We start from the raw sequence: 13,813 nt of genomic DNA on the forward strand, positions 1-13,813 counted from the left end.
CGACTTGCCAACTAGTTACACCAATCATATTTGTTGTCACAGTATTGTTAATATTTAAAATTAAAAATTGTTTGATTGTTATTCTGAATCATCAGTTTCCTCGTGCCATTGAATTGCACTTTCCTCCTGCCTGCCAGCCTGTGTGCCAGGCCCAACTAGCCAATTAATGCCACCCATCAATCATATTTCTTTTAACAGTATTGAAAAAATTGTAAATCATCACGGTTTTGACTGTGAATCTGCAGTCTACTAGTGCCCTTGAATTGCATTTTCCTCCTGCCTGCCAGCCTGTGTGCCAGGCCCAACTAGCCAATTAATGCCACCCATCAATCATATTTCTTTTAACAGTATTGAAAAAATTGTAAATCATCACTGTTTTGACTGTGAATCTGCAGTCTACTATTGCCCTTGAATTTCATTTTCCTCCTGCCTGTCAGCCTGTGTGCCATGCCGACTTGCCAATTAGTGCCACCCATCATATTTCTTTTAACAGTATTGAAAAAATTGTAAATCATCACTGTTTTGACTGTAAATCTGCAGTCTACTAGTGCCCTTGAATTGCATTTTCCTCCTGCCTGCCAGCCTGTGTGCCAGGCCGACTTGCCAACTAGTTAAACCAATCATATTTGTTGTCACAGTATTGTTAATATTTAAAATTAAAAATTGTTTGATTGTTATTCTGAATCATCAGTTTGCTCGTGCCATTGAATAGCACTTTCCTCCTGCCTGCCAGCCTGTGTGCCAGGCCCAACTAGCCAATTAGTGCCACCCATCATATTTCTTTTAACAGTCTTGAAAAAATTGTAAATCATCACTGTTTTGACTGTGAATCTGCAGTCTACTATTGCCCTTGAATTTCATTTTCCTCCTGCCTGTCAGCCTGTGTGCCAGGCTGACTTGCCAACTAGTTACACCAATCATAATTGTTGTAAAAGTATTGTTAATATTTAAAATTAAAATTTGTTTGATTGTTATTCTGAATCATTAGTTTGCTCGTGCCATTGAATTGCACTTTTCTCCTGCCTGCCAGCCTGCCTGCCAGGCCCAACTTCTCAATTAGTGCCACCAATCATAATTCTTGTAACAGTCTTGAAAAAATTGTAAATCATTACTGTTTTGACTGTGAATCTGCAGTCTACTAGTGCCCTTGAATTGCATTTTCCTCCTGCCTGCCAGCCTGTGTGCCAGGCCCAACTAGCCAATTAGTGCCACCAATCATATTTCTTGTAAAAGTATTGATAAAAATTTAAATCATAACTGTTTTGACTGTGCATCTTCAGTCTCCTAGTGCCATTGAATTGCAGTTGCCTGCCTGCCTGCCAGCGTGTGTGCCAGGCCCACTTGCCGTTTCCAACTAGTGGCACCAATCATATTTATTCTAACAGTATTGTCAATTTTTTTTCCTTTCTCCCAGCGTGTGTGCCAGACAGACCCATTTGCCAACTATTGCCAACAATCATATTTGTTGTCACAGTACTTCTAATATTTAAAAAAATTACAATCTGTGACTTTTAAACATCTGTCTTTTTTTGGTTGTCAGTCTCACAGCGTATACTGTGCCCACTTGCCCAGTGCCACCACTCATAATTTGTATAATAGTATTGTCAGTGTCCATTTTAAAAAAAATTACAGGCAGAGGCAGGCCACCCCGCAGGTTCTGTGGTCGTGGTCGTGGTGCTGTGATTCCTTTAGACCCTACAAATATGCACATTGTTCAGACGCCGGGTGCCAGGGGGGATGCGAAAAGTTCTGAGGAGGACCTAGTTGAATGGCTAACACAGGACACCAAATCTTCTACAGCTTCCGCTCCTAGTCCTCCTAACCTTGACGCACCATCTACGTCCAGCTGTGCTTTGGGCAGGTCTCAAGTGACCAGTGCCACTCACCCGCCTGTCACCACCACCAACACTAGCACCACAGCTGCTTCACTTTATCTGTCACAGGAGTTATTGACACATCAGTTGGAAGAAATGAATGATGCGCAACCATCATTGACAGAGGATGTAGATAACAGTGATATGTCTCAGTCAGGCAGCATTACAGACATGGAGGTACGGTGTGATGATGTTGTACCCGCTGCTGCTTCCTTTCTTGATGTGTCAGATACAAGTGAAGCGGTTGATGATGATGTGTCGGTGGATGTCACATGGGTGCCTGCTAGAAGAGAAGAAGAAGAGGGGGAAAGTTCAGATGGGGAGATAGAGAGGAGGAGGAGGAGACGAGTTGGAAGCAGGGGGAGGTCATCGCAAGGAGATAGTGGCACAGTCAGACAGCATGTATCGGCACCCGGGGTCAGCCAGACAGCACGTAGACGCCCATCAACGCATGCTGTTGCCACCACCAGAATGCCGTCATCGGAGAGCTCAGCAGTGTGGCATTTTTTTTGCGTGTCTGCCTCTGACAACAGCGATGCCATTTGCAACCTTTGCCAAAAGAAACTGAGTCTTGGGAAGTCCAACACCCACCTAGGTACAACTGCTTTGCGAAGGCACAAAGTCTCCCATCACAAATGCCGATGGGAAGAACACATGAGTAGAAGCAGCACACAAAGTGAAAGCCGCCCTCCTCCTCCTGCTCCAGCATCTTCAGCCACGTCAACCACTGCTGTCCTCATTGCCCCCTCTCAACCATACTCCACTGAGTCTCTCTTACGTAGCAGTTACTTGTCATCTGCCCACAGTCAGCTGTCTGTCAAGGACATGTTTGAGCGTAAGAAGCCAATTTCTCAATGTCACCCCCTTGCCCAGCGTCTGACAGCTGGCTTGTCTGAACTCTTAGCCATCTTTTACCATACAAGCTGGTGGAGTCTGATGCTTTCAAAAAATTTGTATCTATTGGGACACCACAGTGGAAGGTACCTGGCAGAAATTTCTTTTCACAAAAGGCAATCCCAAACCTGTACTCTGTTGTTCGAAAGGAAGTTATGGCATGTCTGACACACAGCATTGGGGCAAGGGTCCATATGACCAATGATAGCTGGTCTGCAAAGCATATATCACCTACACTGCGCATTGGGTAAACCTGCTGACGTCTGACAAGCATGGAATGCGTGGCTCTACAGAAGAGTTGGTGGCACCACCACGACTTGCAGGCAGGCCTGCTGCTACCTCCTCTACTCCTCCTACTCCATCCTCTTCCATAACCTCATCCTCGGCTGAGTCCTCTTCTCCTTCTGCATCTTGCTCCACATCTATGGCACCCCCCAGCTCCCCAGGTACTATGCTACATCCCGGGAACGGCAGTGTCACGCCGTCTTGGGGCTGACTTGCCTGAAAGCGAAGAGTCACACCGCACCAGCACTCCTGACCGCCCTGAATGCACAGTTGGATCAGTGGCTGACTCGGCACCAACTGGAGATTGGCAAAGTCATTTCTGACAATGGAAGTAATTTGGTGGCGGCATTGAAAGTGGGCAAGTTGACACATGTGCCGTGCATGGCACATGTGTGTAATCTGATTGTACAATGATTTTTCCATAAGTACCCAGGCTTACAGGACGTCCTGAAGCAGGCCAGGAAGGCGTGTGGCCATTTCAGGCGTTTCTACACGGCCATGGCGCACTTGTCCGATATCCAGCATCGAAACAACCTGCCAGTGAGGCGCTTGATTTGCGACAGCCCTACACAGTGGAATTCAACACTCCTAATGTTTGACCACCTACTTCAACAAGAAAAAGCTGTTAATGAGTATTTGTATGACCGGGGTGCTAGGACAGCCTCTGGGGAGCTGGGGATTTTTTTGCCAAATTACTGGACGCTCATGCGCAATGCCTGTAGGCTCATGCATCCTTTTGTGGAGGTGACAAACCTTGTCAGTTGCACCGAAGGCAACATAAGCGACATCATACCATTTTTTTTCTTCCTGGAGTGTGCCCTGTGCAGAGTGCTGGATCAGGCCGTAGATGAGCGTGAAGAGGAAGAGGAAGAGTTGTGGTGTCCATCACCCCCACAAACAGCCTTATCAGCATCACTTGCTGGACCTGCGGCAATGCAAGAAGAGGATTGTGAGGAAGAGGAGTCAGAGGAGGAATGTGGCTTTGAGAAGGAGGAGGAAGACCGAGCACAACAGGCATCCCAGGGTGCTCGTTGTTGTCACCTCTCTGGTACCCGTGGTGTTGTACCCTCAGTGAGATCAGTGAGGAAGAGGAACGGGACATGATTAGCTCGGCATCCAAACTTGTTCAAATGGGTTCTTTCATGCTATCGTGCCTGTTGAGGGACCCTCGTATAAAAAAGCTGAAGGAGAACGACCTGTACTGGGTGTCCATGCTCCTCGACCCACGGTATAAGCATAAAGTGCCTGAAATGTTACCAAATTACCGCAAGTCGGAAAGGATGGAGCATTTTAAAAATAAATTAAAAAATATGCTTTACACAGGGTATAAGGGTGATGTCACAGCACAACGGGAATGTAACAGGGGAAGAGATGAAAGTAATCCTCCTCCTCCTCCTACCACGACCATGGCGGCAAGGACAGGATGCTTTCCTGACGTCTTGTTGATGGAGGACATGCGAACCTTTTTAACTCCCATGCATCCCCAGAGCCTTTCGGGATCCAGCCTCAGAGAAAGACTCAACCGACAGGTAGCAGACTACCTAGCATTAACTGTGGATCTCGACACTCTCAGGAGCAATGGACCCCTTGACTACTGGGTGTGCAGGCTTGACTTGTGGCCTGAGCTATCCCAATTTGCAATGGAACTTCTGGCCTGCCCCGCTTCAAGTGTCCTGTCTGAAAGGACCTTCAGTGCTGCAGGAGGTTTTGTCACTGAGAAGAGAAGTCGCCTAGGTAAAAAAAGCCTTGACTATGTCACTTTTATTAAAATGAATGAGGGATGGATCCCGAAGAGACTGACATTGGGCGATACATTTGAGTAAAAAAAGCCTGATGATGAGATGAGCTGGCTTGGGCTACAACTGGTACACACGCTGGCTTTTTTTTTTTTATAATGCAGGATGACTTGCTTGACTTATCCGCCAACAACTAGTGTTCAAGCCACAAGCTTTTAGGGCACTTTCTAAATGTTTTACAAACATCAATTTTTCTGGCCACTGCTACAGCAGTGGCTACAACAATACCCAATTTTTCAGTCATTTCTACATGCCTAATTTTTCTGGCCTCTGCTGCATCTCTGTGGGTACAAAACTCAAATAAAAAAAATAAGGCACATAACACTAGTGATTAAACTGTTACGAATTGTACAACTTTACACACCACTCATATCTGGTGGACCATTAAATTGCACACGCAGTGCCCCAAATGTGAAGGAGGAGGACCGACCAAGCATCTTTATCCGTCTCTTGGTTGCTCAAAATTATCTCCGGGTTCCATCGATGCCATACCTGTACTCTATTGTGCAAAAGGGTGGCATATGTGGTGTTTCATGCTGTTGTGCCTGTTGCGGGTCGTGGCCCATGGTATAAAAAGGCTGAAGGAGAGCGACCTGTAATGGTTGTCCAAGCACATTTTTTGAAAAATGTTCCCGGTTCCTCTCAATTAGCTCCGGGTTCCTAAAATCAATGGCATACCTGTACTCAATTGTGCAAAAGGATGACATATGTGGTGGTGTTTCCTGCAGTTGTTTCTGTTGAGGGTGCTGGACCCTCTTATAAAAAGGCTGAAGGAGAATGACCTGTACTGTGTGTCCAAGCATGGTTTTTTGGCCAATTTCACATTTCCAAAAAATTATCACTGGGTTTCTAAAATCAATGCCGTACCTGTACTCTATTGTTCAAAAGGATGCCATATGTCCTCTTTCCTGCTGTTGTTTTTGTTGAGGGTCCTGGACCCTCTTTTAAAAAGGCTGAAGTAGAAAGAAGTGTCCTGGGTGTCCAATAATTTTTTTGGTTAAATTTCCCGGTTGCAACAAATTATCTCCGGGTTTATAAAATTAATGCTGTACCTGTACTCTATTGTTCAAAAGGATGCCATATGTCCTCTTTCCTGCTGTTGTTTCTGTTTAGGGTCCTGGACCCTCTTATAAAAAGGCCGAAGTTGAAAGAAGTGTACTGGCTGTCCAATCAATGATTTTTTCTATTTCCCGTTTCATAAAAATTATCTCCGGGTTTCTAAAATCAATGCTGTACCTGTACTCTACTGTTCAAAAGGATGCCATATGTCCGCTTTCCTGCTGTTGTTTCATATGAGGGTCCTGGAGCCTCTTATAAAAAGGCTGAAGTAGAAAGAATTGTACTGGGTGTCCAATCATTTTTTGGTTCAATTTCACGGTTGCAACAAATTATCTCATGGTTTCTAAAATCAATGCCTTCCCTGTAATCTATTGTTCAAAAGGATGCCATATGTCCTCTTTCCTGCTGTTGTTTCTGTTGAGGGTCCAGGACACTCTTATAAAAAGCTGAAGTATATAGAAGTGTACTGGTGTCCAATCATGTTTTTTGGTTCAATTTCCCGGTTGCAAGCAATTATCTCCAGGTTTCTAAAATCAATGCTTTACCTGTACTCTCTTGTTCAAAAGGATGCCATCTGTCCTCTTTCCTGCTGTTGTTTCTGTTGAGGGTCCTGGACCCTCTTATAAAAAGGCCAAAGGAGAAAGAAGTGTACTGGGTGTCCTGTCCAATCAATGTTTTTTTCTATTTCACGTTTCCTAACAATTTTCTCTGGGTTTCTAAAATCAATGTCTTACCTGTATCTATTGTTCCAAAGGATGCCATATGTCCTCTTTCATGCTGTTGTTTCAATTAAGGGTCATGGACCCTCTTCTAAAAAGGACTAAGGGTAAAGCAGTGTACTGGGTGTCCTGTCCAATGTTGTTTTCTATTTCACGTTTCCTAAAAATTTTCTCTGGGTTTCTAAAATCAATGCTTTACCTGTACTCTATTGTTCAAAAGGATGCCATATGTCCTCTTTCTTTCTGTTGTTTTGGTTGAGGGTCCTGGACTCTCTTCTAAAAAGGCCTAAGGAGAAAGAAGTGTACTGGGTGTCCAATCAATGTTTTTTTCTATTTCCCATTTGCCCAAAATTATCTCTGGGTTTCTAAAATCAATGCCTTACCTGTAATCTATTGTTCAAAAGGATGCCATATGTCCTCTTTCCTGCTGGTGTTTTGCTTGAGGGTCCTGGACCCTCTTCTAAAAAGGCCTACGGATAAAGAAGTGTACTGGGTGTCCAATCAATGTTTTTTTCTATTTCCCGGTTGCAACAAATTATCTCTGGGTTTCTAAAATCAATGCCTTACCTGTAATCTATTGTTCAAAAGGATGCCATATGTCCTCTTTCCTGCTGGTGTTTTGTTTGAGGGTCCTGGACCCTCTTCATAAAAGGCCTAAGGATAAAGAAGTGTACTGGGTGTCCAATCAATGTTTTTTTCGATTTTCCAGTTGCCAAAAATTATCTTTGGGTTTCTACAATCAATGCCTTACCTGTAATCTATTGTTCAAAAAGATGCCATATGTCCTCTTTCCTGCTGGTGTTTTGTTTGAGGGTCCTGGACCCTCTTCTAAAAAGGCATAAGGATATTAAAGAAGTGTACTGGGCGTCCAATCAATGTTTTTTTTCGATTTCCCGGTTGCAACAAATTATCTCTGGGTTTCTAAAATCAATGCCTTACCTGTAATCTATTGTTCAAAAGGATGCCATATGTCCTCTTTCCTGTTGGTGTTTTGCTTGACGGTCCTGGACCCTCTTCTCAAAAGCCTAAGGATAAAGACGTGTACTGGGTGTCTAATCAATGTTTTTTTTCTATTTCCTGGTTGCAACAAATTATCTTTGGGTTTCTACAATCAATGCCTTACCTGTAATCTATTGTTCAAAAGGATGCCATATGTCCTCTTTCCTGCTGTTGTTTTGGTTGAGGGTCCTGGACCCTCTTCTAAAAAGGCCTAAGGAGAAAGAAGTGTACTGGGTGTCCAATCAATGTTTTTTTCTATTTCACAGTTGCAAAAATTTTTCTCTGGGTTTCTAAAATCAACGCCTTACCTATAATCTATTGTTCAAAAGGATGCCATATTTCCACTTTCCTGCTGATGTTTCGGTTGAGGTGCTGGACCCTCTTCTAAAAAGGCCTAAGGATAAAGAAGTGTACTGGGTGTCCAATCAATGTTTTTTTAGATTTCCCAGTTGCAACAAATTATCTCTGGGTTTCTAAAATCTATGCCTTACCTGTAATCTATTGTTCAAAAGGATGCCATATGTCATCTTTCCTGCTTGTGTTTTTCTTGAGGGTCCTGGACCCTCTTCTAAAAAGGCCTAAGGATAAAGAAATGTACTGGGTGTCCAATCAATGTTTTTTTCTATTTCCCGGTTGCAACAAATTATCTCTGGGTTTCTAAAATCAATGCCTTAGCTGTAATCTATTGTTCAAAAGGATGCCATATGTCCTCTTTCCTGCTGGTGGATGCTTTTGTCCAATTGTATTGTATCACTGATTTTTTAAGAATGCATTCACCTGCATGACACCTATGGCTATGATTACGGCTGCGTGCCGAAACATGTAAGCTTTGGTGTCACGCTCACACACACCTATCTTGTATGCTGTCTTCTAGCCTATTTGGCGTTTTAACTGAGCCCAATAAAAGTTGGATTTTATTTTGAACTAAAGCTGGATCCTGCCCTTCTTTGTGACTTTTTCGCTTTTGCACCAGCACTTGGATCTGCTTAGCCTCTGTGTATTAGTAACCTGTTGTTAAACCCGGGTGAAGAGTGAGCACCGCCCCCCGACTGGAGATTCCCGTCACGTCACGACTGACGTCAGAGGACGCGCTTGGCAAGACAGGAACGCTGCTAAAGCCGCATGTGAGTGCCGGATGTCTTTTGGAGCTATTAGCCCATCGATATACCTTAGATCGTGACTGTGTAGGTCCTCCGGCAGCCCAGAACTCTGACACAGAAGGTTCGTTAAGAAGGGGGCGACTGGAGCTCATATGGGGTAAGTCCCGGACACAACACGAAAAATTATGCATATTTGCTTGCATCGTAGTTTGCATATTTGAAGAGTATCTCCCACTAAACTTTTATCGTTGTCATTTGGGGTATTACTGGTGATACCCAGGGAGACTCCTCACTGCAGTTACAAACACAGGGGCTATATTATTACTATTGAAAACATATTGCTATTCTACTTGGGCTGTGAATATTTAAATCAGCACAGATTTGAAATGGAAGAAACGGCACCACAATATTTCTCCCTGAGACCTGCTACTGCACGTAGTAATAGTTCCACAGAATGTGAAAAAATATTTTCTGAGGATAAGGGGACACTCTCACTTAGCACTTTATTTGAAACTATGGAGACTCTCTTGTTCAAAGAAACAAAAGCACAGTGGGACATTTGGACATTCCAATCATATCTTAAAGCACAAATGATTCCCAGAGGACTGAGAATCTTCAAATTTCCCACCTTTGATGTTGATACTACGGACACAGAATTTGTTGATAAATGGAATGCAGTGTTATCAGAATGTTCATGTCAATTAATGTTATTATTGATACAATATAGGACACAACATTTGAATGATGTTAAACATGAAATAGATGCACTTCAGATAGAGCTTAATAATAGAAGTGCTGACCCTGACTTTGCTAAATTTGATAAGATTTTACAAGAGTCTTTGGCCCGTGGTAAGCAAATTATAATGGAGAACAAACATACCAAGTTTGTACGTGACAAAACAGACTATCAGAAAAATTCAGTCTATATTTGGAACAAAAAGCAACGCTCCAACTATAGACGAAGCTTACCACAGAACCAAAACCGTAGGGGTAACCGTAGGCATCGAAGGGGTCACCGCAAACAAGTTAGCTTTTCTGATAGCGATACAGACAGATCTTCAGATGAATATAATTCAGGTGGAGATAATGAAATAGACATAGTAACTCAGACAAATACCATCTCTAACACACAACAGGGCATTCTTAAGGCTCCTATAGGGCCCAATTGCTCTAATGTCTCTAATGCATCTAACACTCTCAATACTGTATCCACTAATTTAACACCACAAACAGTGAGATCTAAAGATAAAAATTCTAACGCTAAATATACCCCTACTAATAGATCAAATGAACAAATGAGTGCACATGCTGTGAATGTAGGGACCCAAGACATGACATTACTAAATCAGGTTTTTCCCATGGACCCACCATTACAGGGCATAGGGGGGACAACACACAACAATCAAGAGAGGTACCCAGTACGGGGCAACCGCACGCAGACCAAATACAAATAAATAGTGTGGTTAACTTATCTTCAGTTACACTGACTAATGATCAAATAGATGTACTATCCCTAGGCCTAGGTTTTGCACCTACTACAAACTTCAACATCTTTCAGACACTAATAGATATTAATAAGTTTGTGAGGAACATCACATTAAAGAAACACTTTGCAGATGCCCCACATGAAAACGTTAACCTTGAACCAGATAGAGTTCACACTGCACCCAACATAGGTATAAACACCTTTTCAGAAATTTGTGATCTCATATCCCTCAAAAAACTTGCCACAGAGGACAACAGTGTCCCTGGAACACTCAATAGGGCGTTATCATTCAAAAATAAATCTACCTTCTACCCGATACAAAATAGAGGGCCAATAATAGAGACATTTCATTCACGAGTAGAATCAGATTTGCAGAAATTAAAAGAAACCACAGATAGAACAACTAACAACTTAACCAATAGACAATCTGAAGCACTAAGGTCATTACAACAACAACCAGATCTGGTAATTCGTCCATCAGATAAGGGGGGCACTATTGTAGTCCTAGATAGGAAAGACTATATATCAGAGGCTCTTAGACAGCTAAGTAATCCTTCAGATTACTCGCTCCTACTAAGGAATCCAACTAATGAGTACAAGAAATTGTTGTTTGATATTTTGGATGATGGCGTTGAACACGGTTTTATAGATGAAAATACAGCTGACTATCTTTATGTCAAATATCCTAAGATCCCAGTGTTTCATATGTTCCCTAAGGTCCACAAATCTCTCACTAACGTAAAGGGTCGCCCAATAGTTAGTGGTATAGATTCTATATTTGAAAGATTGTCCCAGTGGCTTGATGCCATCCTACAGCCATTGGTCAACCAATTACCTACATATACTAGAGATTCAAAACACGTACTCAATCTTCTAACTGACATCAATTGGCAAAGCAATTACCACTGGCTTTCAGTAGATGTGGTCTCTCTATATTCAAGAATACCACACCACAGGGGCATAGAGGCAGTTAGATATTTTCTCACTACACATACTGAATATACATCTGATTTTCAAAAATATGTTCTAAGAATTTTAGAGTTTCTATTGACTCATAATTTCTTTACCTTTGAAGGGCAATACTATGTGCAAAAATGCGGTACGGCCATGGGGGCGAAATACGCCCCCTCCTATGCAAACCTATTTCTTGGCAAATGGGAGCTAGACAACATCTTTGACCATAGCAACCCATACAGATCATATATTTATTTTTTTAAACGCTATATTGATGATCTCCTTTTTATTTGGTCAGGTTCACCTGCAGACATTATAAGTTTCATTGAGATGATTAATAATAACAATCTGAACTTAAGTTTCACCTACACTACAGATTCTATATGTATCAACTATTTAGACTTAAGCCTCACTGGGGAAAGCAGTGGTAAAATCACCTCTAAAGTATACCGTAAGCCCATTTCAGGCAACACACTTCTGCATGCCTCCAGTTGCCACCCTAAGAACACATCTTATGCTGTTGCTAAAGGCCAGTTTACCAGGCTTAAGAGGAATTGTAGCAACACTGCAGACTATGTACATGAGGCTGAGTGTCTAGAAAAGAGACTCAAAGATAGAAAATATGCCCGTAGACATATCAAACAAGCTAGACTAGCTGTTGATAAGCTGGATAGGGACCAACTTCTGGTAGACAAACCCAAAACCACACATAATGACTTTAAAGGTGTACACTTTGTGACAACTTTTAGCACACAGTATCCCCAGATCTGTAATATAGTTAGGAAACATTTTCCTCTACTGGCAGCTGACGATAAGCTGGTAGAAACCGTAAAACAAGGGGTTAGGTGCTCTTATAAAAAAAGTCCTACATTGGCATCCATTCTGTCCCCAACAGAATTAAAACAGACATCACGACACAATAGTTCCTGGTTACAACACTCAGGTATGTTTAAATGTGGGCACAGAAAGTGCAAACCCTGCGATTTTGTCTGGGTTACAAAAGAATTTACCTCTACAATAACAGGTCAGACATACCCCATCAAATCCTGCCTTAATTGCCAAAGCACTGATGTCATATATGTCATCGTATGCACTATGTGCAGGGTCCAATATGTAGGGTTAACCTCTAGGGATATAAATTCCCGTATTAGAGAACACTTCTCAACTATCACTAAAGGTACATCCAGTACACCTCTGGTTCAACATTTTGCTACCAAACATAGTTGTAGCTTGAACTCTCTCAGATGGGTGGCAATTGAACAAGCCAAGGTGCCCAAGAGAGGAGGCAACCTTGAAACTATACTTGCGAAAAGAGAAGTGTATTGGATCTACACTTTGAGAACAAGGTTACCTTTAGGATTAAATTCGAGATACGATTTAATCAACTTTTGGGAATAGCATTGGTGTCTCTCCTGATACTATACTTGCCACATATACCTTTATTCAGCTGTAAATGACATGTGACACGTTTCATTTATTAGGATAACATGTTGAATATAAGTATAATACATACAGTGAACTTATTTACATATCTCATATTTCACCATCCTTTTACATACTCAACTTATACATTTAGCTTAGTGCTTTTTGTATTTGGTATTTTGAACTTCCATTTCTGTTTTTTATTTTTATTTTTATTTTTCCCCTATCTTCTATTTCCCTTATACTATATTTAATATATGGGATCTATACATTTCTACATTTCTGTGGTTCTATACAGATTATAGCAGAGATATGTTACACACATGAGCATAAATGCTAGAATATTTATTCAGCAATAACACAGGGCAGATTAAAGTTCCTCTCTCCCTGAAAGTGCTCATCTGTTTGTAACATTTCTGTGGTACAATAATATTTCCCCAACAGGGAATATTAAAAAAGTTATAAATATATAAATTAAATTGAATTCATTTGATAGAATATTACCTACATTATTTTGTTACATATAGCTTATAGGTATTAAATTTAGTAGTGGTCTTTAGAAATTTTAGAACTAACGTTTTTATGTATAGAATATTCATTACATAATTTGTTTTATATGTTTGCTTACCAGACCACTCTACTTTGAGTACTATAATTTTTCACTAACATAATAATTCCCTAATGTGTACCAAATAGCAAGTGTACTACTGTTGTTAAGTCCAGGGAACAAAGAGTTAATAATTCTTCAAATTTGTGGAGTGTGGGCGTGCTTTGTATATACCTTTTGTCCAATTGTATTGTATCACTGATTTTTTAAGAATGCATTCACCTACATGACACCTATGGCTATGATTACGGCTGCGTGCCGAAACATGTAAGCTTTGGTGTCACGCTCACACACACTTATCTTGTATGCTGTCTTCTAGCCTATTTGGCGTTTTAACTGAGCCCAATAAAAGTTGGATTTTATTTTGAACTAAAGCTGGATCCTGCCCTTCTTTGTGACTTTTTCTAAAATCAATGCCTTACCTGTAATCTATTGTTCAAAAGGATGCCATATGTCCTCTTTCCTGTTGGTGTTTTGCTTGAGGGTCCTGGACCCTCTTCTCAAAGGCCTAAGGATAAAGAAGTGTACTGGTTGTCCAATCAATGTTTTTTTTCTATTTCCCGGTTGCAACAAATTATCTCTTGGTTTCTAAAATCAATGCCTTACCTGTAATCTATT

Source organism: Bombina bombina, chromosome 5 (genome assembly GCF_027579735.1).
Source record: "Bombina bombina isolate aBomBom1 chromosome 5, aBomBom1.pri, whole genome shotgun sequence".
NCBI classification, from domain to species: Eukaryota; Metazoa; Chordata; class Amphibia; order Anura; family Bombinatoridae; genus Bombina; species Bombina bombina.